Below are 25685 nucleotides of genomic sequence, written 5' to 3' on the forward strand. Positions count from 1 at the left end.
AGGCTTTAATTCTCAGACTTTGCAAGGTCAGCCCCAAACCAGCAATGCCTGGGTATCTTGCCTATGAGAGTAGAGGAGGGAAGCCACATAAAATGGCCAATCAGTCATGGCTCCATGGTGGCATGATTGGATTATTGATTTATCAGGGTGTAGTGTGAAGTAGTGGTTAGGACTCCAGATTCCAGGGTCAGGCAAAACTGAACTTTGTCCTCATGTAGCCACTGTTAAGCAGCTGACCTTGCAAAAACTACTTAACCTCTCCAGATTCAGTGTCCTCATCTGTAAAGTGGTGGATGATTATATCTTCCTCATGGGTTGATGTGAGATTTGGATGAAATGGTTCTTGGCTTCCTGTTGAGCCGTAGCCAACACTTGACATAAGGTGCTGGTATCATTACTACTCTAACAATCAAAAGAAAAAAAGGATTTGTGCCAGCCTATTTGTACAATGCAACAAGATAGAAGAGGAATGAACTAGAGAATTAGAAAATAATGGTAAGCATTAGATAAGATGGAAGCATTAGAAGGTGAGTTCACAGCATGTAGGCCTCATATGTGGTTTTGTTTTTTTTTTTTTTTTTTTTTTTTTTTTATTTATTTATGATAGTTACAGAGAGAGAGAGAGGCAGAGACACAGGCAGAGGGAGAAGCAGGCTCCATGCACCGGGAGCCTGACGTGGGATTCGATCCCGGGTCTCCAGGATCGCGCCCTGGGCCAAAGGCAGGCACCAAACCGCTGCGCCACCCAGGGATCCCTCATATGTGGTTTTGAATTTCCCAGAAGCCAAAGCAGAGGGAAACCAGATTTATTATGCATACATACATAATTGCAACCATACCTAATGCAAAAAAAAGCATATTCATTATAGAATGTATGGATGGGTATTCCATAATTTATTTAATTAATCTGCATTGATGGGTATCTAGTTTTTTTTCTAAGTTTTCTCTGTCAGATACAGTGTTAGAGTAAATATCCTAGTATCCACATGTTTGACTGATTCTTGAGTATTTACCGAACACTGGTACCAATTCAGTGACCATGCTGAAGCCCAGACCTTCCTACTCTTCCTGAAGGCAAAGACAGGTAGGATGGGACCAGAGGTCCTGAGGAGAGATTAGGGATTAGAGATTGAGAAGGGCTGGTGAGAGGAGAGAGCAAGAGGCAATCCAGGAAATCAGATATCTCGCCATTGTTGCTTCCTGGGTCTTCACTCTTTCTCCAGGATCCAGCAGGAGAGATCCTATGGACTGGAAAGGAAAATGGGGCAGCACCCCCACCGCAGTGGGGGCAGCTTTTCATGAGATCATATGAGATAGGACGCTGAGAACAGCATCTCACTCTGCCACCCACGCACCGGCTCATGCCTAACCCTTCAGCCACGCCAAACTACTCACCATCCCCGTCATACCACCATGCCTCCGCTCCTGCTGTCCCTCCAGCCTAAAACGCCCTCTTATTGGTGCTGGCCCCTGGTAAACATCCCAAACTGTGGCTCCAGTGATCTTTCTTCCATGAAGATTTCTGTCCCCACCCCATAGCACTCAAGAATATTATGGTATCTTCCAGGATATAGTGCTGGGACTGTTTACATGTTAGTGAACCTCACCCATCCCTCAGATTCTGAGTTCCCTAAGAGTGGGGATGTTGTTTTGTTGAGCCTCTCGTAAAAACCTGTTCTAGAAGTGGAAAAGGGTGCAGCGTTTATGTGAGATGCTCCTGGAGATACAGGATAGCTTGGCAGTTAAATGCAGCAAGCAACTTTATAGTCAGAAAGCGCTCAAACTGTGACTCGGCCACTTGCTATCTGTATGACTTCAGGCAAGTCACTTCACCTCTCTGAGCCTCAGCTTCTTCGTCTGTAAAATGGGGGGCAGGGATGGTTATACTACTAGCTGACATGTTCTGATCATGTGCCAGACACTGCTGATACTTATTTAAACATCAGGAGACTCCTGGGGAGTTGACCACTATGATACCATACAACACTTAGCTCGTAAGCCATGAAAGGCAGCCACTGCCATCCATGCCCTGCTCAGGTCAGGCTCTGGTGATCAGCTGACTTCTCCCTGTCACGCATTCATACTGTCAGCTGAGCACCACCTGTATGCTGGGTACAGCGTTAGGCTCTGAGGATATAACTACACACAGGACAAATGCTCTCTGCTCCCAGGAACTCTCTTCTGGTGAGGGAGACAAGAATCAAACAAATCATCATACCAATAACTACACAATTTCCATGTCAGGTAAGTGCTATGGGAGATGTGTACAGAATGCCATGTGAGTACAATGTGACCTGGATGATCAGATTTATCAGGAAGAAAGCAGGGTTCAAGTGGTCCAGGCAGAGGGAGCAGCACGTGCAAAGGTCCTGAGGTAGGGGTGGTTCTTGTGCACTGGGGACACTGAAGAAAGGCCAGTGTGGTTAGATCCTAGAGGAGGGAAGGTAGGGACCTGCAGGACATGTGTGGAGTTTGGACTTCACCCTAACTGCAGGAAAGCCAGTGGAGGATTAAAGCTTCAGAATCCAGCTTCTAGAAGCTTTTTCTATTTCAGAGTAGACTAGGAAAGGGGGAGGAGTAGAAGCTAGGAGACCAGGTGGAAGGCACTGCATTTGTCCAGACACACAATGACAGGGGACTGATGAGGCTGGGGACTATGTACAGGAGCAGGCATAGAGGTAAACGAGGATTGGGCAGTGGACTGAGCTGGAGTGGAGAGGGAGGGCAGGCAGCCAGTTGACTGGCTCGGGAAGCCATATCTCTAAGATGGGGAAGACCGGAGGAGGAGCAGCCTGAGAAGCTTGGGATTCAGGTGGGGCCATAGGATGTTAGAGATGCTTTTCAGCTGTGAAGCCCTGGCACTCAGAAGGGCTGGCCATGAGAAGGTTCCTTTGGTTTTCTGAATGCCTCAGAGAGCCTAGGTGAGACACCACGCACAGGTTGTCATCCCCTCTCTTGAACACCCACCACGCCGCGTCCCTCCCAGGAGGGCAGGCCCTGGCTATCACAGCCACCATCAGAAGCTTGGAGCCCCCACTCCTGAGGCTCCCCCATCTGGGTCTGCCAGTGACACCTCGTTAATAAGGGTGTCCACCACACCGTGGTTTTCCCCGGTTTGTTCGGAAGCCCAGCTGCTGCCTTTGAGTTGCTCACATCTCATTATCCCTGGAGTTTCTACTTCTTTTTGTGAAAATTTAATTGCCTGCTAGGTTTGAAAGGGCCTAGACCAGCTGTTCAGGTTTGGGAAGTCAGAGTTAAATGCACTCTGATCAAAGGCCTCGAGAGGCCGGCGCCGTTCTCACTAGCACCTCAAAATCGGAGCAACTTTACTCCTCCCAAAATGGAAACCAAATGGCTCAGCACAGACACTTGAAAGGATGACTGTTAAGCGATTCCCAGCACTTGAACTGCCTGCTGTATCTTTAAATCATTTTACTTTGGAAATGAAATACCCAGGACTCGTCCTGAGCCCCCCATGGGGAAATATGTGGGGAGATGTCATTTGCGGGCCTTGTGCCTCCTTGAAGATTCTTCCAAACTGGGCCCAGGATGAATCTTGAGAAGCCAAGGAGTTCTGGAGATTCTCTGTAAGCTCCCACCTTGCCCCACCCCACCACCAGATCTTCTTGGAGAGCAGGGTTGGAAGTCTGAGGACCTGGGTGCAAGCTCCAGCATCACAGGCTGGGCGACCTTGATGATGTCTGTCTGCACCCTGGATGTGCTCATCTGTAAAATGGGCTAATGACTTTGCCATGTGCCTCACTAGGATTTTGAGAGGTCTCAGTAAGACGCAAAGTGCGGAGGTGCTTTGTAAACAAAAGCATCACAGGGACTCCTGGGTGGCTCAGTGGTTGAGCATCTGCCTTTGGCTCAGGAATGATCCCAGGGTCCAGGATCGAATCCCGCATTGGGCTCCCTGCATGGAGCCTGCTTCTCCCTCTGCCTCTCTCTGTGTATGTCTCATGAATGATTGGATAAAATCTTTAAAAAAAAAAAAAAGAGTATCACAGCCATCAATGGTTACTGTATTTGACTTATTACTCCTCCCGGGGAAACTGGCATGTCCAAAAAAAGTGAGAAGCAGGCAGTGTTTCTTAGGGAAGAAAAGCATTTCTAAAATGTTGGAAAACAAATTAGTGTTTGAAGGGCAGGGATAACAGGTGTGTGAAGTTACCTTGAGAGCCACACAGTATAAAAATAGCAGAGTAGGTGACAAGAGCAGCTGGCCTCACTCCTGGAGGCTGCAGGCCCACCTTCTGTTACTGCCCTCTCGTTCTTTCCTCTCCTCCCCTCACCTCTCCTTCTCCTGCCTTCCTTTCCTCCCCCTTCTGTTCTGCTGTGTCCTCTCACCAATTTTTTTCTTATGCATGTTTTTTTTTATTTACCATTTTAACCATTTTTAAGAGTACACTTCAATAGTATTAAGTATATTTATATTGTTGTGCAACAGATCTCTAGAAACCTTTTCATCCTGTAGAATAGAAACTCTATACCGATGAAATGGTAATTCCCCCTCCCTGCTCCCCTCATCCATCTTTTTCTTTTTTTTTTCCTGAGTTCTATTCTCCCTTTTGTGTTCCAAGAAAGTTATGAGATACATTAAGCCAAGAGCCTTTCTGTTGGAAATGACTGAGACTGGCTGAAGCCTCAGAAGGAATTTATTGGCTTGGGTGACTGGAAAGTCCTAGGGTAACAGGCTTCAGGTATGGCTGGATCCAGGAGCTAGAACAGTATCATCAGAACGTATTTTCCTCTCTCCATCTTTCAGTTCTGCCTCTTCCTGTGCTGGCTTCATCCTCAGGCACCCCCTTCTTGTGTGGTGGTAAAGGTGGACCCCCAGAAGCTTCAGGCTTCCATCCTACCAGCTCAGCCACCCAGCAGAAAGAGAGCACTCCCTTCCCTTTAGTCTTAGCAAAAATCTTGAAGCTAACTCTTAAAGGTACAAAGATCCCATGAATATCCATGGGCCAGTCACTGCATGGGGACTGTAAAGCATTGTTTGGTCAAAGCCAGGACACCCAGCTACCTGGGATCCCCTGTTAGGGTCAGCCCCATCAAAACCTCCTCGTGTGAGAGTGAGGGATAAGCAGTTCCCCAAAGGCAATGCAGGCTGCTCTGACACAAAAGAGGAGGCGCAGATGCCAGCAGAGGCCCCACAGGCATCACCGTGCCAGGCAGCACACTATATTCTGCTGGGTGGCTTATTAGGATACTGTCCCTCCTACTTCTGCACATGAGGGAAATGTCCTCATATTATTCCCTCACCACGTTGCCTTCTTAGTACCATCTTCAGCCAGGATGCAGCCCGATAGCCACCCAGCTTTGGGGCATGCCTGGCCCAGCCACCGGACCTTCTTGTCCCCCTCCTTCCCAACCACTTGGTCCTGCCACCGCAGTGACCACCTCCCAGTTCTTAGCAGGATGACACAGAAACAGCATAGGCCTCACACGGATCTGGGTTTGAATCCCTGCTCTGCCACTGAGATAAATGATGGCAAGAGGAAGGATAAAAACAGAATCCTGATATAGAATGTTCTCCTCCTCCTCAGGGACCATTCCAGCCACTTCAGACTGACTGTTCTCTCTGCCTAAACACAGGCCTCAATGACTGGCCCTGCAGTACCTCCTCAACGTCCAGTTTGTTCTCTTCTCTCCCTGTGAGGCCAGCTCTAGTGGCCCTGTTCTCTGGGAATGCTGTCTCCCCCTCCCCCACCTACCCAGCACCTCCCTGCAGCCTGTTCTCTCCTGGAGCCCTACCTGGGCTCACTCTGCCACCACCACCCCCATCAGCTCTCGCACTAGAAAGTTCTCCTGCCTCTTTCACTGCACTGCTGAGGCACAACCTCCCTGTCCAGCAGCCCAGATGCTGCAGACGTGGTGAGAGACTTGAGCGGATCCAGCAAAGTGGTTCAACTTTGCTGACACATTTTTATAAATCTTCAGAAGTTAGCACTTCCTGAGCATCTGCCTACCCTCCAGCATCTTCATTTACCTCCTCTGCTGGGAACATTGCTGGGCCCCTGGAATTGGAACTGAGTTCCAGAGCCCACAGTGGCCACCCCAGGGCCTATGTCCCATGTCCACATCTGTGTCAGGACAGAGGCCCAGGCTGGGAGGCCACACATACTGTTCTAAATACCTGGCCAAGGAAGGAAGGAGGGAGGTCACCGCTCCCCCAAGCCCCACCCCCACCCCCACTCCAGGGGCTGAGACTGACTCAGGATAGAAGGGCAGGAATTAGGGAGAGTGAGTGCCACACCTAGCCTGACAATCCCAGAGGAAAAAGTAAGAACTGAAATATCACACAGTCCTGGGATCAAGTCCTGCCTTAGCCACCCACTGACTGTATGGCCGTGAGCAATGCACTTCACCTCTCTGAGCCTTAGTTTTAAGCATCTGCAAAATGGAGATGTGTGCGTGCCCACCCTGGAAAGTTGCTGTGAGCGTTCACTGACAGTACATGGAAGAGGCTCAATGAATAGAAGTTTCCTATTCATAGGAATAAATAGGCATAAATAAATATGTTTTATAAAATAGTATAAATAACATAATAGCATTTTGGTTCTGACACACACTACGTGGTCCCCTTGCTATTTCTCTGACATGCTAGGCACCTTCCTCTCTGTTCCCTCCCCAAGATTGCTCTTCCCCACATATCCGGGTAGCTCACTCCATTTCCTCCCTTGCCTTGGGGTTGAAATTTCTCTAGCCGCCTGATCCAGAATAGTCTCTCCTGCTCCTTACTCTGCCTTTCTGTGCTTCATCTCAGCCATCCCCTCTGGATACATCCTATTTTTATTTGTGTAGATGGCTTAACCTCTGTCTTCCCAACCACTAGAAAGTCAGCTCGTGGGTACAGGAGCCTTCTTCCCTTTTGTTCTCCCAGGCTAGAGGAGAGCCTGGCACCTAGTAGGTGCTCAGTAAAAATTTGAGGTCTGTCAAAGATGAATCAGATGCATCCCTGCCCTGGGGACCTGTTTTGCCCCCTGAGAAAATAACCATTTTAATGAAAGTAACTGCCGTTTGCTCCATGCCTACCCTGTGCCATCACTGCCCTAAGCCCTTCCCATGCAGCATCTCCTAACAAACCCATAATGGAGGTACTGTCGTTATTCCCACTGAACAGAGAAAATGAAGCTAAGAGAAGAGGAGTTACTGGCCCAAAATCATGCAGGCTGGGCCAGGACCGGACCCCTAGTGTGTCTGCTGCCATAGCTTGGGCCCTGCATGAGCCAGAGTTGTAGCAGTGGTGGTGGTGATATTGGTAGAACTCTGAGTATATTTTCAAGGTAGAATCAGCTGGATTTGCCAATGAATTTAGTGCGGGGTATGAGAAAAAGAGAAAAGTCAAGATGACTCCAAATGTTGGCTTATGTAATTGGTAGGCTGAAGTTGCTACTTAAGTATTTGAGAAGTCTGGAGGAAAAGTAGAATTGAGTGGAAGAAAAGCATTCAGTCTGGATATATTAAATTTGAGACTATTAGACAGATAGTTAATAGTTAACAGAAAACCAGGGTACGACAGGGAAGCCAGAAGCCTGGCACAAAGAGCAGAATGCCAGTTTGCACAATGGGGTCAGGGAGTCTGCCTGGAGGAGGGGGCACTTGAGCTGGACCTTGATGGATACACAAGGAGTGTAGGAGCCCTCTAGACAAAGAGGAGGGGAGAGAAGCATTCAGGCATAGAGTCTATGGTCCATTCCAAAAGCATTCATTGAGCACCTTCTGTGTGCCAGGCAAAGAAAAGACACTTCTGGGAATGAGGCTCTGAATTCAGAAGGAACCTGAGGCATTAGAGCCTTGGGAGACCCTGGACAGGGCCTGGATCTGACGGACAGAAGGGGAGGAGTAGGTCTCGAGTGCCTTCCGTATGCCAGGCATGGTGCCACAGGCTTCTTCTACATTGTATTCCCACCATTTGAGGCAGATGGTGCTTTGCCCATTTTCAAGTAAGGAGACTGAGGTTCCAAAGCCATGGACTGAGTTCCAGCTCCAGGCCACCTTATTGGGGGGGGGGGGGCATAGAAGAATGCTCCCTGCCTATCATAAAATGAGCCACTGGCCTGCCTGCCTCTGGCCAAGAAAGACAGAGGGGCATGGTTTGCGGCCCAGGATTCTGATCAGGCTGGTTGGTAGAAAATCTGCAGAGAACTCACCCAGAAGATCCCACCCCTCGGCAGGTGGTCTCAGGGGTCCTGGAGAGGTCTGACTGACACCCAGAGGTCTCCACCACTGTCTCTGTCACTTGCTTTGTGACCATGAGCAAATAACTTCATTTTTCTGGGCCTCTTGCTTCCTTAAGTCCCAGGAGCTATAAACGATCCCCAGGGCCCCCCTTCTGGCTCAGACCTTTCAGATTTCTGACTTGGTGCCTTTTTTCCCCTATTGCTGCTATAACAAATTACCATAAACCTGGAAGCTTAAAATTAACCAGCTAATAGCTCTCGTAGGTAGACTGGGCTAAAATCAAGGCAGGCCTGTATTCCCTTCCAGAGGCTTCCGTGGAGAATACAATCCCTTCTCTTTCCTAGCTTCTTGAGGCTGCTGTATTCCTCGTGAGCCTTCCCTCCACACTCAAGCGGGCATGGGCTTTCTCACTGGTGTGCTGACCCTTCTACCTCCCTTCTTCACTTTTAAGGACCCTTGTGATTACGTGAGCGCCCCCCCCCCCTGCGCCAGATCACCCAGGATCATCTCCCACGTCATGGTCAGCTGCTGAACAACTTCACATTCCCTTTCCGTGTGACCTGACATTTGCAGGCTCCATGGGTATCTGTGGGTGGCCACTGTTCTGCCCACCACACCCGAAGAATAAGAAGTTTTAGGGAGGCTTTGGACAAGCTCCTTCTTCTCCTTGGACCTCAGCTTCCTGTATTTTGAAATGGGGGTGATCATTATGATCCCCACACTACGGCTGCTTTGAAGACAAACTGGGATATGTGTGTGTTCAAGTGGATTACGGAGGGTCAGGCACCGTACATGGGGTTAATTCTTTATTCCCGGAGTATTTCTGTCGCTAGTAAGTATCAGCTGACAGCTCTCACTGGGTGCTCAGGCCTTCTTGTGCTTTGCTCTGAAAGACTGCTGCACCCCCCATGCCCTATCCCGAGAAAACAAACGTGGGTCTGTCAACTGCTTCTGCGTTATAATCTCTGGCTTCTTTTCACAGAACCCCAGGGGCCCCTGGGATTTGGGAGTTGGGCAGTGTCACTCAAGGATGCCTATTGAGTACTGAACAATGGCCCCTCATGAGGTCATACGGCCGCTTAGCAACTGCTCAGGCCCTTAGTAACCAGACCAGAAGTGTTGATATTTACCCAACAGAAACTTTGTATCGATAACGCCCAATTCCTTCCAGAGAACGCAGTCTCTACCCACTCATAGCTGCCTTTCTGGCCCTTGTCAAAGTGGGCCCATGGGAAGCAGGGAGCCCTGGGCTCCCTTCCAGCTCCATACCTCATTCTGGGACTCAGTTTCCCTCACAATATGGGGGTCAGACTAGATGAACACCAAATAGGGTGACTGTATGCCCTGGTTTGCCCAGAACACTCTTGGCGATCCTGGCCATGACATTTTATATCATGACTATTAAAACTATCCTTTTCATTCTCAAAAGCGTCCCCATTTGGAAGATCAATTTTCTGATGTCCCTAAAGCCACTTCTAGCTCTTGATTCCACTGCTCTTCCACTCCACCCTCTTCCCCTGTCCTGATTTAATCCTGCATAGTTCAGCCAAGATTTTCAAGGACTCTTTCTGTGCCAAGCCTGGAGCTGGGGAAACTGAGGCAAACCAGACCTGATCAGTGCCCTGGGAGCTTCCAGTCCAGGGAAGAATGCTGTGTAAGCACTCGGCAGACTTAGGATTGAATCCAGAACCTTGTACTTCTCAGCCTCATTTGGACTCTCTCCAGGAAGCTATTTTTGTAAATAATAATACTCCTTAGTATTCAGGTGGCATCTTGCAGTTTCTAAAGCATTTCCCTTCTGTTACCTCACTTAACCCTGCTCTCACTGGACAAGGTGATTCCCATATCTCCCCATTACACAGATGAGGAGCTGGAGGCCAGAAGGCATAGAGGGAGGAGGTTAAGACAGTTACCAGCCCGGATGCCCTTGGGAAGCAGCTCAGCCTCCACCTCCCCACCTGTGAAATAGAAATATTAGCTCCTGTTTCATAGAACCGTTGTGAAAAGTAAATGAGACAGCACATGGGAAGTCCTTCTTTAAAATGGCAGCTGCCAAGAATGAGCACTTCTGTCCTGAGCTGTTCTGCCCTCAATAGCCACATTTCTGGAACATTTGTCTGCTTCTCACGTGCCCAAAGACAACAGTTTGGGGGTCTCCTGAAACACTTCAGAGCACTGAAAGCACATCTTGTTGGAATCCCAACTCTGCCTCAGGCAGCTATGACCTGCCTCCAGCCTCTATTTCTTCATCTCTAAAATGGGCATAAGAACAGGTTGTTCTGAGGATGGAATGAAGCACAGCACATGAAAGGTTTAGTAGAAGGCCTAGCACATAGCCCCCAGATAAGAGGTTTGGTATTGCTTTTCTTTTCTTTCCTCTTTTTTTTTTTTTTTTGTATATTCTTTTATTGGAGTTCGATTTGCCAACATATAGTATAACACCCAGTGCTCATCCCGTCAAGTGCCCCCCTCAGTGCCCATCACCCAGTCACCCCATCCCCCCTCCCACCTCCCCTTCCACTACCCCTTGTCCATTTCCCAAAGTTAGGAGTCTGTCATGTTTTGTAAGCCTCTCTGATTTTTCCCACTCATTTTTCTCTCCTTTCCCCCATGATCCCTTTCACTATTTTTTATATTCCCCATGTGAGTGAAACCATATGATGATTGTCCTCCGATTGATGGACTTCACTTTTCTGATGTTAAGTATTTGAGGAGTCTTGGAACCTGTTAGCGAGGGACAGCACCCACAAGGTGTGCTTTGTCCATTACCCCAGGAGCCTGTGCCAGGACACGCTTCCAGCCACATTGACAGTGAGGGGGTTCAGCTGATGAAAGCTGTTGCCACCATGCACCACTCACCTTGCACGAGGAGAAGGGGCCCCTTCTTCCCCTTTCTTTACAGAGCAGCTCCACAGGGGCAAATCTGTCAGATTTCATGGTGATGCCTAAGTGGTTTCCCACCCACGCCCCTTGCCAGCACCATGAGTCACCACCCGGCACTGAGGTGGCGGCCCGTGGGAAGGGTGTTCCCTCTCCGGCTGCTAAAATGCTACTGTAGGATTGCTCCAGAAAGCCAAAACGAGGCCCTGTGATAAGCATGCTACCCTCCTTATGCAACATTTGACATTGTTCAAAAGCAATGTTAATGTTTCTGACTTCCATTTGCTGAGGGCCCTAGAGAGCTGGCCCAGCCCAGACCTCCTGTCCTGCTTCCAGCAGCCCAGGCAGAGACTAGTGTCCCCATTTTACAGGTGGGCCTGAGGCCCCATGACTAGGACACTCCCAGCCCCAACTCTCTACACCAGCCCTCAAAATTCTGCCCCCCAACCCTTCCCAATGTACACTGGCCATTGCAGTTAGCTTTTTGAATCAGAGACAGAGCAAAATAGATAAATATGATATACATATATTTTTTTCAAATGAAATGTATTGTGTCCCATTGCTAGGCTGGAACTTTGAACTTATGTCCCATTGCTAAGCTGGAACTTTGAACGCTGATTTCTAAAAAAAAAGAAAAGAAAAAATCTGTTTCTAACTATCAGTGTACTTAAAACGGAAGTGTATTTATGAGGAAATATTTCTTTATACAATACTTTGCATTGCCGAGGCTGGGAGGATGCATATGGTATCTGAGTATTAAAGAAAAGGAAGTTGTATTGAGGATTTTATTTTCCAATTAGCAGTGACGGTGATACAGATCCTCATTCAAGCTATTGAAGTTGCCACTTTTGCCCCATTCTACACCATGCCCACAGTATGTGCTGAAAATCTGTTCGCCTCTGCCTTGCATGGTCCTAAAACCATACTACCTGCTTCACTGTGGGCTGTGTCTTCCATCTTCCCTACTCAATTCACTAATTGTGCTTCCATCAGGTACTTAACTCACTGTCCTGTGAGCTAATTAGGAATGGAGCTCAGCTCCTAGAAGCTGTGTGTTGGGGAGAGGAGGAGCAAAAATATTTGCATAGTCATTTGGTGATTTTGCAGGTAGGCTGCCTCTGGCTGGAGCCTCCTCCTTGAAACACTTTGCTGTCTTACCCAGGCCAGAGGGAAATAGGCATAAAAGAAAGCATCCACATGCATCCCCACCTACCTCAGTCCTGTCTGAGCCTTAAACTTGCTTGGCCCAAGTCTAGAAAACCCAGACGGCCCCTTTCAGCCAAAGGACCAGCAGGGTGAGCCATATCCTGCCAATAGCCTGGCTTGATTGGGAATTATCTTCTGCTCTGCATCAAGCTTTGGCTACTGTACATAACAGCTTCCTTCTCTCCCAGAGCAACTGTGAATGTTTCCCCTTCGCCTGTACCATGACCTCAGCCAGCATGGATTTCCTACTATTTAAAACTCTTCTGCAACTAATCTGTAGACTTTGGGGTGACATTGATCCTTGCCATAATCAGAAGAGTGTGTGAAGCTGACCAGTCAGCCTGGGTTCCTGGAATAGATACCTTAAGTCTTTTTTTTTTTTTTTTTTTTTTTTGATACCTTAAGTCTTGACAGGGTTCCTATACAATGAGTTTGTGTATATCAGAACCTGTTTTCTGGTTGACTTTCATTAGAGCATTGAGAATGTGTCCTTCTAGAAGGAAGATGTTTTTAACCCCAAAAGATAAAAAGAGCTGTACCTCAGATTATACCAGATCTTAAAAAAAGAAGAAAAAATCACCGAGAAAAGTGTGCTTTCTGAAAACAAACAAAAATCTGATCTACAGAACTAGGATCCAGCGTATTTCTGTGTTAATAGAAAAAAACACAAAGAAAAAATATATGGTTATATAGTTTATCTTGAGGTAACTAAAAAAGAAAAATGGTCTACAGTGAGGAAAGTGCTCTAAGCACAACTTTCTCTTCAGTATTCTTATTCTTCAGTAAAGTGTCTCATCACATTTCTACTATTTGCTCAGCTTCTAATTCTCAGAAAAAGTTAATATGTCCTATCTGCTTCCCTTTGAAATAAATATTTGTGGATTTCATATTATTTTCTACTTTTCAATTCCTTCTACTGAGATTTCAGAAGTTCTGGGGGGTGTTTTTTGTAGCTAGCCAGCCACAAAAGTCTCCCTTAGGCTGAGTCCCTAAGACCTATCTTGCAATAAAAGTCATTGTTATTATGGATTCCTTGGAGCTGTTAGCAAAATGTGATCACATAGCAAAATATTCGAAATCCCATGGGATTTGGAGTCCAACCAACCACTTACTTGCTGTGGGGCCTTGAGCAGGTGACTTAACCACTGTGAGCCATGTGGCTTACTCCCCTCAACTCTGGCAGCACCAGCCAGGGTCAGGTGCCCCTCCCCTCCCTCTCTGCCCTTGCTCTTTTACTGGCCTTTGTTCACCATACTGAGCTATACTGTTTCCTTGTCTATCTCCCCATTAACCCTAAGCCCTGAGAGCTCCCTGGGGACAGAGTCTTGTCATCTCTGTGTCCCAGTGCCCAACACAGAATCCAGCAGAGGGCATGGGACTTGGGAGGACGGGAAAAGGAAGGGAAGGAAAGGGGAAGGAAAACTACGGAGAAATGCAAACTTTAAATTTCTCTTCATTTATTTTAGCCACTGGCTGAACTAAGTGATAAGACATGCTAAAAATGACAGTACTACTGCCACATATCACTTCCCAGTTTTCAGCTCTGACTTCACCATTGTCTTATAACTAACACCTACTGAGCATTTATTTATATGTGTGAGCCTGTTTACCCTTCCAACAGCCTGTGTAATGGGCATCATTTGAAGTACAACAAAGGAGAGGTGAGGAGAAGTTGAATTACTCGCCTATATTATACAGCTGGCACATAATTAAAGCCTGGATTTGAGCGTGAGTCCCCAAGATTTCAGAGATAGTGCATTTAACCAATGTACCCTAAGCACCCAGTTCAGGGCTTGAGAAGTAGTGATTTCAATAAGGAGTCTTTGAATGAATGAATGAATGAATGAATGTTCCTCCATGGCCATTCTCTCAGTCTCTCAGACTCTCAGTCTCACTTAATTCTTTCCCCCTGGCATATGTGATAATTAAAACAAACCATTGGAGGTTAAACAGTCCTGGGTTCAGATCTGGACTTTCTGTGTCACCCTGGGAAAGTTACTTCTCTCTGAGCATTGGCTTCCCTTCCATCAAAGTGGAAATAATATTAGCACCTTTCATTTCAAACTAGGTTCTCCCAGAGGTAGACCATGAGACAATGATTCAAATACAAGTAATTTATTTGGGAAGCACGGGAATGCTAGTCAGAGAGTGGAGAAGTGAGACAGGGAAAGGAAGGAGATATTTTCTTTTTTTTTTTTTAATTTTTTTATTTTTTAAGATTTTATTTATTTATTTATTTTAATTTTTTATTGGTGTTCAATTTACTAACATACAGAATAACCCCCAGTGCCCGTCACCCATTCACTCCCACCCCCCGCCCTCCTCCCCTTCTACCACCCCTAGTTCGTTTCCCAGAGTTAGCAGTCTTTTTTTTTTTTTTCAGAGTTAGCAGTCTTTACGTCTGTCTCCCTTTCTGATATTTCCCACACATTTCTTCTCCCTTCCCTTATATTCCCTTTCACTATTATTTATATTCCCCAAATGAATGAGAACATATAATGTTTGTCCTTCTCCGACTGACTTACTTCACTCAGCATAATACCCTCCAGTTCCATCCACGTTGAAGCAAATGGTGGGTATTTGTCATTTCTAATAGCTGAGTAATATTCCATTGTATACATAAACCACAGCTTCTTTATCCATTCATCTTTCGTTGGACACCGAGGCTCCTTCCACAGTTTGGCTATCGTGGCCATTGCTGCTATAAACATCGGGGTGCAGGTGTCCCGGCGTTTCACTGCATCTGTATCTTTGGGGTAAATCCCCAATAGTGCAATTGCTGGGTCGTAGGGCAGGTCTATTTTTAACTCTTTGAGGAACCTCCACACAGTTTTCCAGAGTGGCTGCACCAGTTCACATTCCCACCAAAAGTGTAAGAGGGTTCCGGAAGGAGATATTTTCAAACAAGTTAATTATCACTATGGGCAACTGCAGTTCAATCACACTGGGGATTCTAAGAGCCAGCATAGAACCCACAGCTCATGATTTTCCTGTCCCCAGGAGCAAGAGAGCTGGGGTATTTATACACCAGCTTCCAACTCCTAACAGTCATGCTAAGAGCTACTAGGATTGGGGAAGTGGCGTTACTTCTCTGGAACTTGTGGATGTTCTGCTCACCCAAGAAGGCCCTCAGGCAAAGAGATGCATGTGCTATGAGGGAAATTGCACCACAGTGGATAGATCTGAGGATTATGGGCTGAGCAATAGCAGCATTTCTGCTCTCTTAGTGTCACTATGAGGATTAAGTGGGATTATGTAGGGTTTGGAGAATAGACCAGGCACATATTAAGTACTTGATGAGTGAGTGGCAGCCTCAAGATGCCTTTTCCCAGCATCCTGTGTGTGATCCACATAGATGCCTATTGGATCTGCTCCTTAAAACCTCACCATCAATCTTCAAGTGGTAGCATGGTCCTCCTGAGTGCCAACAATGGGATATAGCAGTGAGCTTAGCCAGCAGGGTCCTGGCCATTCAACGCTTATGACCCCCCCCCCCCCACAGCTGACAGAAGATGAATGAGAAACGACATATGCACCTCCAGTAATGAGCAGGGCAGTGCCTGGAGCAGTGAGGGCCCTGTAAGCTGCCTCACCCAGTCCCCTCATCTCAAGGCACACAGCTAAAGGGGGCAGTGCCAAGACTAGATTCCTCATCCAGTGCTCTTCCCAGCTGCCTTTGAAGTGAATGCCACACATGTGGAAGGTGCTGGGCAAACGCTCCAGCTGGGATGCCCAGTGATTATTCTTGTAGCATGGAACGTATATTCATCAAATGCCTAAATTGAAAAGTTTCCCGGATTGAGTGTCTCTCTCACCTTTGGCACAGGATGATTTTGCCTTATAAGGGGGAAAGTCTGTAAGTGTAGCTTCCCTGGGAATTAAACTTCAAAAGTTTCATGGACCAGCTACATGGGAATGTGGATCTGTCTTCCCTGGTACAAGCCAGCTATGTGACCTTAGGCTACTCTCTCTCTCTCTCTGATCCTGTTTCCTCCTCTATAAGATGGGGACTGTGAATGAAATAATGGGCATCAAAGTGCTGTGGGAGGGGCCTTATAGGTAGGGGAATTGTTATCACAGTGTCGATGTCATTGTCAGGAATGATGTGACTTTGGGCCAGCCAGTTCCTCTTTTTAAGAATCCCTCTCCTTCTTCCCATGGACCAGAAATGTGAAAACATCCTCCATCCCTGAGACCTGTAGCCATAGGATGTAACCTTGTCAGGTCTGGAAAGAATCATATGTTCCAACTCCTTTTCATGAGGAAACTGAGGCCCAGAGAGAGAAGATGTGCCATGGCCACCCACCTCAGTGGCCATCAGCTTTGGCCCAGGCATGCTGACTCATAGCCCACAGCTCTCCCCCACCATCTACTAAGAACTGCACCCACTACAGCCCCTCTCCCCTGTGCCTAAGTGATTGACCAGCCCCCAGGCAGGGAAACCTATGAGGTGTAGGGCCTCTTGCTGCTCAGTTCCCGGCTGTGGGAGCATTCCCTCACTGCAGTAAGTCAACACTTCTGCCTCTGAATTGGTGTGGCAGATGGCACAGCAGAACTGAGCCTCAATTTATTTTTGACTCAAAGAGGACATCACATAAGTGTATAGTGCTTACTGATGGGGGCAGCAGGTCTGGAGCATGAGGCAGCAAAACCTACTGGTTTGGGGAGCCATACAACCTAGGCTCGAATCCTGACTTAGTCACCGTTAGCCGTGTGCCCTTGGATACATGGCCTTACCTCTGAGAACCTCAATCTTCCTGGTTGTAAAGTGGGACATTAAGATCAATCGATAGATCATGCCTCATCAATCTGACAGGCAAGGCAATCTTCCTTCATAGTGGGAGAAAATGAGAATATGGTGGTGGCACTTTGGGGCTGGTGTCTATCTCTGGAGAGGGAAGGTGGAGGAAAAGAGGAGTCCCTGGTAGGTCCCAAGTCGGGGTCTGGAAAGGAGCTATCCAAGGGGCTGTCCCTCCATGCCACCATGTGGGGGCTAATGGCCTCAGCTGTGTGTAGAGACTATCAGCTAGGCCAGAGCCATGCAAAGCCCAGAGAACTGGCCACTTCCTCTGTTTCTAGTACATGAAAGAGGGGCCAGGTGGGGTGGGGCCAGGGAAGGAGGCACTGGGCAAAGGTGGGCAGGGGGACACACTGAGAGGGCACTTCCTTTGGGTGGTTACAAGCTTGGAGGGGCAAGTGTAGTGAGTGGTGTCTGAGGCCTTCTTTCCTTCTCCTCTTGCTTCGTGGTGGAGTCAGGCTGATGGGGGCTTATCAGACACTAAACTCCAGCCTCAAGGGGCAGTTGAATACTCATTTGAAGGGAGGAGATGGTGAGGGTGCTGGGCGATGCACAAGCTGGTCTTCCTGTATTAATGTGTGCTGTGTGCTAGGGTGTTTCCCTACATGTATGTTTACTATAGACAACAGAGAAATAAAGACATTATATACATGAACCAAGACCTTAACCCCACCAATGTTGACATTTGGGGAACATTCTATTATTATTATAACTTTCAATATTGTATTTTTTTCTATATTATAAACATAATATGTTCCTTGTTGGGTTCATGAAAATTGTAGCTCTCTACATTTTTCATCTGAGGTTATTAAGAAATTTTCCTACGTCATTAAAAATTATTTGAAAACATGATATTCTATCCTGTTGTCACTCAGTAATTCACTTAACAAATCCCCTATAATTGGACATTTAGATTGTTTCCAAGTTATTGCTATTATATAAAAAAAAAACCCACTGTAATGAACATCTTTATGACTGAAATGTTTGCATTTCCAGTTATTTTCATTAGAATGGGTTCCTAAGAAGCAAAATTACCAGATCAGGGACTGCACATTTTTTTCCCTTTCTTATGCCTTTTAATATTATATTTGATACATGCAAAAGAAATTATGTAGTATATGTTAGTTTAATAATACTTATTATTAATACTTATATATTAATTAATATATATATTAATACTTATATATTAATAGTTTAATAATATAGCATGGACCTACCACCCAACCCAAGAACTAGAATGTCACCAATAATTTGCCTATTCCTGTGTGAGTATCCCCATCCCAAACCCCTGCCTCCCTCAGAGGAAATGATCATCTCGTATTTATCATTTCCTTGTGTTTTTTTCTATAGACTGTATTTTTTTAGAGGAGTTTTAGGTTCACAGAAAAATTGAGCAGAAAGTACAGAGAATCCCCATATGTTTTTTCTTTTAAAAAAATTTTATTTCATATGTGTATGCTTACAACACCTATTGTTTAGTTTTGCTTTTGTTTTAGTTCTTTTAAATGGCATCACACAGTATGTAACCTTCTGAGACTTGCTTCTTTCTGGCAACAGTATGTCTCTCAGACTCATCAATGTGCGGCTGGAGTTCATGCATTCTTATTGCTGTATAATATTCCCTGGCATGAAGAGATAACCATCTGTTGATTCATTCATCTGCTGGTGGACGTGTGGGTTGTTTACCTGGTTCAGCTCTTGCAAACAATGTTGCTGGGAACATTCTTGGCCATGGTGCTATTCACCTAGAGAAGGAACATAGTGGAAAAACATATTTGGGAGGGGGATAAAATCAAGAGTGGAGCATGTACAGGCTGGAGATGAGATGTCTGTAGGCCACCACTGATTTGATGTTGAAGGAGGGCTGCAAAGAAAAACATCTCATGAGTTTGCCTGAGCTCACCATTTCGTGAGCTTAGTTGCAGAGGTCAATGATCTTGGGCTCATGAGCACAAGCAGGACCCCCTCCCATGTCTGCCTTCAAGGAGGCAGAAGAACCATTTGTAAAGAGAGAAGTTCTCTGAGAGCCATTAAATCTGAGCATCTCTAAGTGCCAGACATGTACCTCTGATGGCACCTAAGAGGATATTAGGTGGTATGAAATAATAGTCTGTCACCTGATGGGAAAATTCAGTTCTCTTTCAGTTTTCCAGGCCACATCAAGACAAAAAGTTCTTTCTAAAACTAGTGTATCTTTAATTATGACCTTACCCCCACCCAAACATTGGTTAAACTCTGAGCAGAGTGACTTTGGGCTCAGAGACTTATGCCAACTAAATATAAGGACATCCTGTTGCATTATTTGCTGTAGTTAACTTTTATTTGGGGTGAGTGGCACTGGTTTTCCACTGGTGGTAGTGACAAAAGCTTCCTTGTAGGGACACGTGGGTGGCTCAGTCAGTTGGGTATCAGACTTGATTTTGGCTCAGGTCCTGATCTCAGGGTCGTAAGATCCAGCCCTGCATCAGGCTCCATGCTGAGTGTGGAGTCTGCTTGGGATTCGCCCTCTCCCCTCTACTTCTTCTTTCCCCACCCCTGCCCCCTGCAAGCAGCATTCTCTCTCTCTCTCTCTAAAAGAAACCCAAAACACACACAAAAAAGTTTCCTTTTAAAATAAATGTTTTTAAGTTTTAATCAAGCAAGTTATTAAGAATAAAACTCCATAAGATTAATTAAAGGACAGATAGGAACCCTCTTGACTATCACATTTGATTGACTAAGGTTTGGGAAATGCTGACCTCGGTCAGCAACTCTCAAGCTTTCTGTCTCAGGACCTTTACACTCTTAGAAATGATTGAGATACCCAACAAGTGTTGCTTATGTGAATACTGTTTAATATATTTACCATGTCAGAAGTAAAAACTGACATTTTGATATTTATTTATTAACTCATTTTAAAAGAACAATAATAAACTCATCATGATAACATATACAACATATTTTATGAAAAATAACTATATTTTCCAAAACAAAAAAAATAAGTGAGAAGAGTGATGTTGTTTTATATTTTTGCAAATCTCTTTAATGACTTAATTGAAGACAGCTGGATTCTCATCTGCTTCTGCATTCAGTCTGTTGCCATGTGATGTTAGAGTTAATGGATATGAAGAAATTCTAGCCTCACAGAGATATACTATCAGAAAAGAGAAGAGTATTTGAATAGCCTTTTTAGACAATTGTAGATATTCTTCTTTGATATTACACCCAAACTTAACAAGGGATAGTGTATTAGTTTGCTGGGGCTGCTATAACAAAATTCCACAGCCTGGAAGACTTAACAGAAATGTATTTTCTCATACTTCTGGAGGCCAGAAGTCCAATATCAAGGCATCAGCAAGGTTGGATGTCTTCTGAGGCCTGTCTCCTCAGACTCTTCTCCATGTGTCCTCACATGGTCTTTCCTCCAGGCACACACATTCCTGGTGTCTCTTTGTGTGTCTACATTTCTTCTACACATAAGAACACCTGCCATATTCCATTAGGGCCCATCCTCATGGCCTCATTTTAATTTAATCACCTCTTTAAAGGCCCCATCTCCAAATGCAGTCACATTCAGAGGTCCTGGGGACTAGGACTACAACATATGAATTTTGAAGAGGACACAATTAGGCCATAACAGATAGCATTTGAAAAAAAATAGTTGCAGTGAAGACTCTGAAGCCATGTTAATGGACTTTTCTTCCTTCACATTGAAATCCTTTTTTTTTTTTTTTACCCCTCTCGCACTGTGATGAATCTTTACCCATCCATGCTTTTGTAACATCATGCATTGGGCATTTAGAAAATATCAGCTCATTGAGTTATGCAGATCTTTTAAATATTTGCACATTTTGTTATGCAGTATTTTTAAAAGTCACATTTGTTATTACACCAGTGACCTCCTCAAAAATGTCTCTAAGTATTAGGAAGCTGTCAGGTTAATGAAGGCAGACACAAGTTTTCCAAAATTCTAATTTTCACTTTGGAAACTCAAACTTTATCATTGTCAACAAATACTGTCAGTTGTTTTCCTTGAGGTGATAGGCTCACTTTGTTCATTTTTGAGAACATGCCTGCCAAATACTCAAGTCTGAATAACCATCATTTGTCGGTTAGTTCTTCCTTTACGTAAAAATGGCATTTCGTGAAAACGGAGGCTAATTCAGCTCGCAACTCAAACAATCACACAAGAGCTTTTCCTCCAACACCTGTCACGCGTCACTGTGCGGCAGTAGTGCTCTGTGGATGCTTCCTATTTCCTATTCCCAATGATTAATAAAGCCAATTATTCTTACTGCTTCACCCTGGACATTCCCAAGTGAACCTGGCATTTTTTACCACAACTGTGCTGTGATGATCAAGAATACAGTGACTGCTGGGACAATCTGGTGCCTCTCCCTTGATTTGTGCTAGGGCAGCAGCAGGTGTACTTGCCATTGCTTTTGCACCAGCAGTGCAAATATCAACACAGTTAAGGTAAAAATCACATCTTACTGTTATTAGGGAAATAATTTTGACCTCTCAAACTCCCCTGCAAGTGTCTCAGGAACGCTCAGAGGCATGTGGACCACACTTTCAGAACTGCTGACTTAGACAAAAATACAGAAAAGATTTGAGGCCAGACAGTGCAAAGCCTCAAAAATGACATAGGTACCAAAGTTATAAGAGCTGGGTATAATCCCAGCTCTGCCAGTGTAGGACTAAATGGCCCTGGATAAGTCACTGCCCTCTGGAAGCTAAACACCTAACACAAAAAGGGTGGTAGGTGCTTCTTGCCCCCCAGATCTGGGGAAGAGGGGAAATAAGGCCCAGATGTGAGAGCCTCTTATAAATGGTAATGCACAGCCCATGCAGGAGGAACCAGCAACAGTGGGGAATAAGGCAAAGCTATGAACGTTCACATCTTGGCTTAAGCCATTTATAATCGGCAACACTGCCTAGATCTTTATATTACCCTGCAGAGGCTTAGAAGGCCTAGGCCTGATGACTCTGGAAGAGATGCCCAAATGGATGAATGTCTTTGGGACTCTGCTCTATGTTACCCACCACAACATCTACAGCTTTGAAAGGAAAAGACCTCCTAAAAGCCCAAAGTTCCTTTTGTCTCCTACTGGACAGGTGAACACTCATCTGAGTCCAATAGAAACATAGAAGTCCATGGGAAATAACAAGCATGTCAGGAAATCTGATGTGATCTGCTTAGCAGCGTTAAGAAGATAGAGATGATTCTAGAAAACTCCAAAGAACCAGGAAGCACTTGTTAAGAGGGTTTCAGGTAGGCTTCTTCCTCTAGGAAGATAGACTAGAGGTAGTTTTTCCTATTCCTCTCACTAAGTACAACTAAAACCCCTGTACATTATATATAAAACAAACATTAGGAAACTCTGAAAGGCAAAGAACAAGCCTTCTAGGGACCTGAAACAACATAGTAGTGAGTTCCTAAAAGTGGTAGTTTTGCCTCATGTATCCTGGAGTTAGAGCTGAAGAAGCCAGAGCTAAGGAAATACCAATGAAGGGGATGGGGGAACTTGCTCTATTCAGCTGAAGAACAAGAGGAAAAAGAGTGTCTCAAAACAGACACTTTTAGGCAAAAACTATTCCAGCCAAACACCATAGAAAACATTATGGCCTTGCCCCTACAAGTGATGATCCTGTGGGGAGACTAGACTTCTACCTTCATCAGACTATGAAACACCCGCAAGCCCTCTACTAGGTAGTAGCAGAGAAGGCCAAGTAGAGAGCCAGGACTCCCATTCCCCACTGGATGGTGGTAATAAGACCTCACCTCTAGCCCCCATGGTGCTAGTGGAGACCATGCTGACAAGAGTAATAAGTCATTCCCACTCCTCCCAGCCAGAGAGGTATCAGTGGGGGCCTAATGGGGAGCTGACATTCCCCAACCCCCTTCCTCTGTTGCTGCGCTGTCAGAGGACGCCAGCTAAAACAGGTTTAAATAAGATCCAGAGGCTCATAACGTCATGTCCCAAATCTCCAGGTTTCAGTTAAAATTCACTTATACCAAGAACTAGGAAGATCTTATACTGAATGAAAAAAGGCAATCAATAGATGCTGATATTGAGATGGCAAAGATGTTGGAATTATCTGACAAATATTTTAAAGTAGCCATCATAAAAAATGCTTCAAGGAACAGTTATGAACACACTTGAAATAGACGAGAAAAAAAATAGAAAGTCCCAGCAAAGAAACGGAAGACAGAGAAGAGCCAAATGGAAATGTTAGGGCTGAAAAATATGGTAACTGAAATTAAAAAGAAAAAAAAAACAATAGATGTGCTTAACAGCAGACTAAAGGGGACAAAGGAAGAAATGTTGCAGAACAAAAAAATTTATCTAATCTGAATAACAGAAAATAAATTTTAAAAAATAAAGCCTCAGAGACCTGTGAGTCTGCAACAAAAGATCTAATGTTTGTCACTGAACTCCTAGAAGGAAATGAGAAAGGAGGGCTGTAAAAACACCTGAAGAGGTAATGGCTGAAAACTGCCCAAATTTGGCAAAAAGGAACAAAACCAATCAACCAAGAGCAACAACAACAACAAAAACTCTCATAAACTTACTGATTCATGAAGCTGAGAAAACTCTCAAGACAATAAAACCAAGGAAATTCACATCAAGATACAAAAGAGCTAAACTTCTAAAAACTAAAAACAAAACAAAAATCTTGAAAGCAATGGAAGAAAAATGACAACTCACCAATAGAGGGGAAAGAATTTGAATAACAGTGGATTTCTCATTAGAAACCATAGAGTCCAGAAGAAAGTGGCATATGTTTTTCAAATGCTGAAAGAAAAGAATTGTCAACTGAGAATCCTGTTGCCAGTAAAAATATCCCTCAGAAATGAAGGGGAAATTAAGATCTTCTTGGATGGGCAGCCCTGGTGGCTCAGTGGTTTAGCACCACCTTCAGCCCATGGTGTGATCCTAGAGACCTGGGATTGAGTCCCATGTTGGGCTCCCTGCATGGAGCCTGCTTCTGTCTCTGCCTGTGTCTCTGCCTCTCTCTCTCTCTCTGTTTTTTCTTATGAATAAATAAATAAAATCTTAAAAAAAAAAATCTTGTATGAAAAAAAACTAAGAGAGTTTGTGGCCAGATCTGCCCTAAAAAATGCTCTTCTCCAGACAGAAAGGAACATGTTTTTAAAGGAATCTTAGAACATCAGGAAGGGAAAAAGAATATGGTAAGCAAAAATATTGCTAAATGCAATACACATTCTTTCTCCTCTTGAGCTTTCTAAATTATGTTTGACAGTTAAAGCAAAAACTACAGCATTTTCAGATGTGGTTGTGTTTGTAGAAAGAACAAACAGAAAACAAAAAATAAAAGCATAGACTTAAAATTTAACATATCAGTAATTACATTAAATTATTAACATAATAGACCAGATAGTTTCACAGAATTTTATCAAATGTTTGAAAAAATTAACACCAGTTCTGCACAATGTCTTCCAGTAAACAGAGGCAGAGGGAACACTTTCAGTTCAGTTTATGAAGCTAGTATTACCCCAATATCAAAACCAGACAACAGTATAAGTAAAAACTACAAGTCAGCATCCCTCATGAATACAGATGTGAAAATCCTTCACAAAACATTACCAAATAGAATTCAGTAATATATAGGGGCACCTGGGTGGCTCAGTTGGTTAATCATCTGCCTTCGGCTCAGGTCATGATCCCAGAATCCTAGGATCAAGCCCTGTGTTGGGTTCCTTGCTCAAGGGGAGTCTGCTGCTCCCTCTCCTTCTACCCCAACTCATGATTGCTCTCTCTCTCTCTTCCAGAAAAAAATAAATAAATCTTTAAAAAAAAGAATTCAGCAATATATAAAAATAATTATGCCTCAGGACCAAGTAAAGTTTATTCCAGGAATGCAGAGTTGGTTCAACATTCAAAAATCAATTAATATAATCCACCATGTTAATAAGCTAAAGAAGAAAAATTGCATGATCATATCCATCAATGCAGGAATTTGATAAAGGTCAACACCCATTCATGATATAATGCTCAGAAAAATAGCAATAGAGAATTTCCTTGACTTGATGGAGAGCATCTATTAAAAAAACTATAGCTAACATACTTGATGGTTAAAGACTGAAAGCTTTCCCCTAAAATTGGGAACAAAGTGAGGATATCAGCCCTCACCACTTATATTCAAATAGTACTAAGCAATCTCACCAGTGCATTAAGACAAGAAAAGTCATATGGATTGTAAAGGAAGAAATAAAACTATCCCTATATACAGGTAACTTCACTGTCTACATAAAACAATCCCAAGGAATCTGCAAAAAACAAACAAAACAAAACAAAAATCATCCCAGAACTAATAACTGAGTTCAGGGAGCTCACAGGATATAAAATAAACATACAAAAAATTGTTGTATTTCTCTATACTAGTAAAGAATATGTAGACACAAAAATTAAAAATACAATGCCATTTATAATCACACAAAAATATAGATATAAATTTAACACACATGCATAAGATTTTTATGTTGAAGACTACAAAATACTGATGAGGAAGATCTAAATGAATGAAGTGGCCATAGTGTGTTTATGATCTGAAGACCAATGTTGTAAAGTCATCAGTTCTGTGAGGTTCCTACCAAATCCCAGCAAAA

The 25685-nt window shown here is 44.5% G+C and overlaps 1 protein-coding gene and 1 long non-coding RNA gene across 10 annotated transcripts in view; one reads left to right on the forward strand and one right to left on the reverse strand.

Moving 5' to 3' along the window:
* Positions 1-25685, forward strand: part of ATP2B2 (ATPase plasma membrane Ca2+ transporting 2) — a 372053-nt gene that overhangs the window by 139682 nt on the left and 206686 nt on the right. The window lies entirely within an intron of this gene.
* The window catches only part of LOC140609855 (uncharacterized), a 33700-nt gene continuing 26506 nt past the window's right edge, over positions 18492-25685 (reverse strand). The window contains exon 2 of the long non-coding RNA XR_012011587.1: positions 18492-18816. This is a non-coding gene — a long non-coding RNA (uncharacterized lncRNA). The remainder of the gene's footprint in view (positions 18817-25685) is intronic.

Source organism: Canis lupus, chromosome 19 (genome assembly GCF_048164855.1).
Source record: "Canis lupus baileyi chromosome 19, mCanLup2.hap1, whole genome shotgun sequence".
NCBI classification, from domain to species: Eukaryota; Metazoa; Chordata; class Mammalia; order Carnivora; family Canidae; genus Canis; species Canis lupus.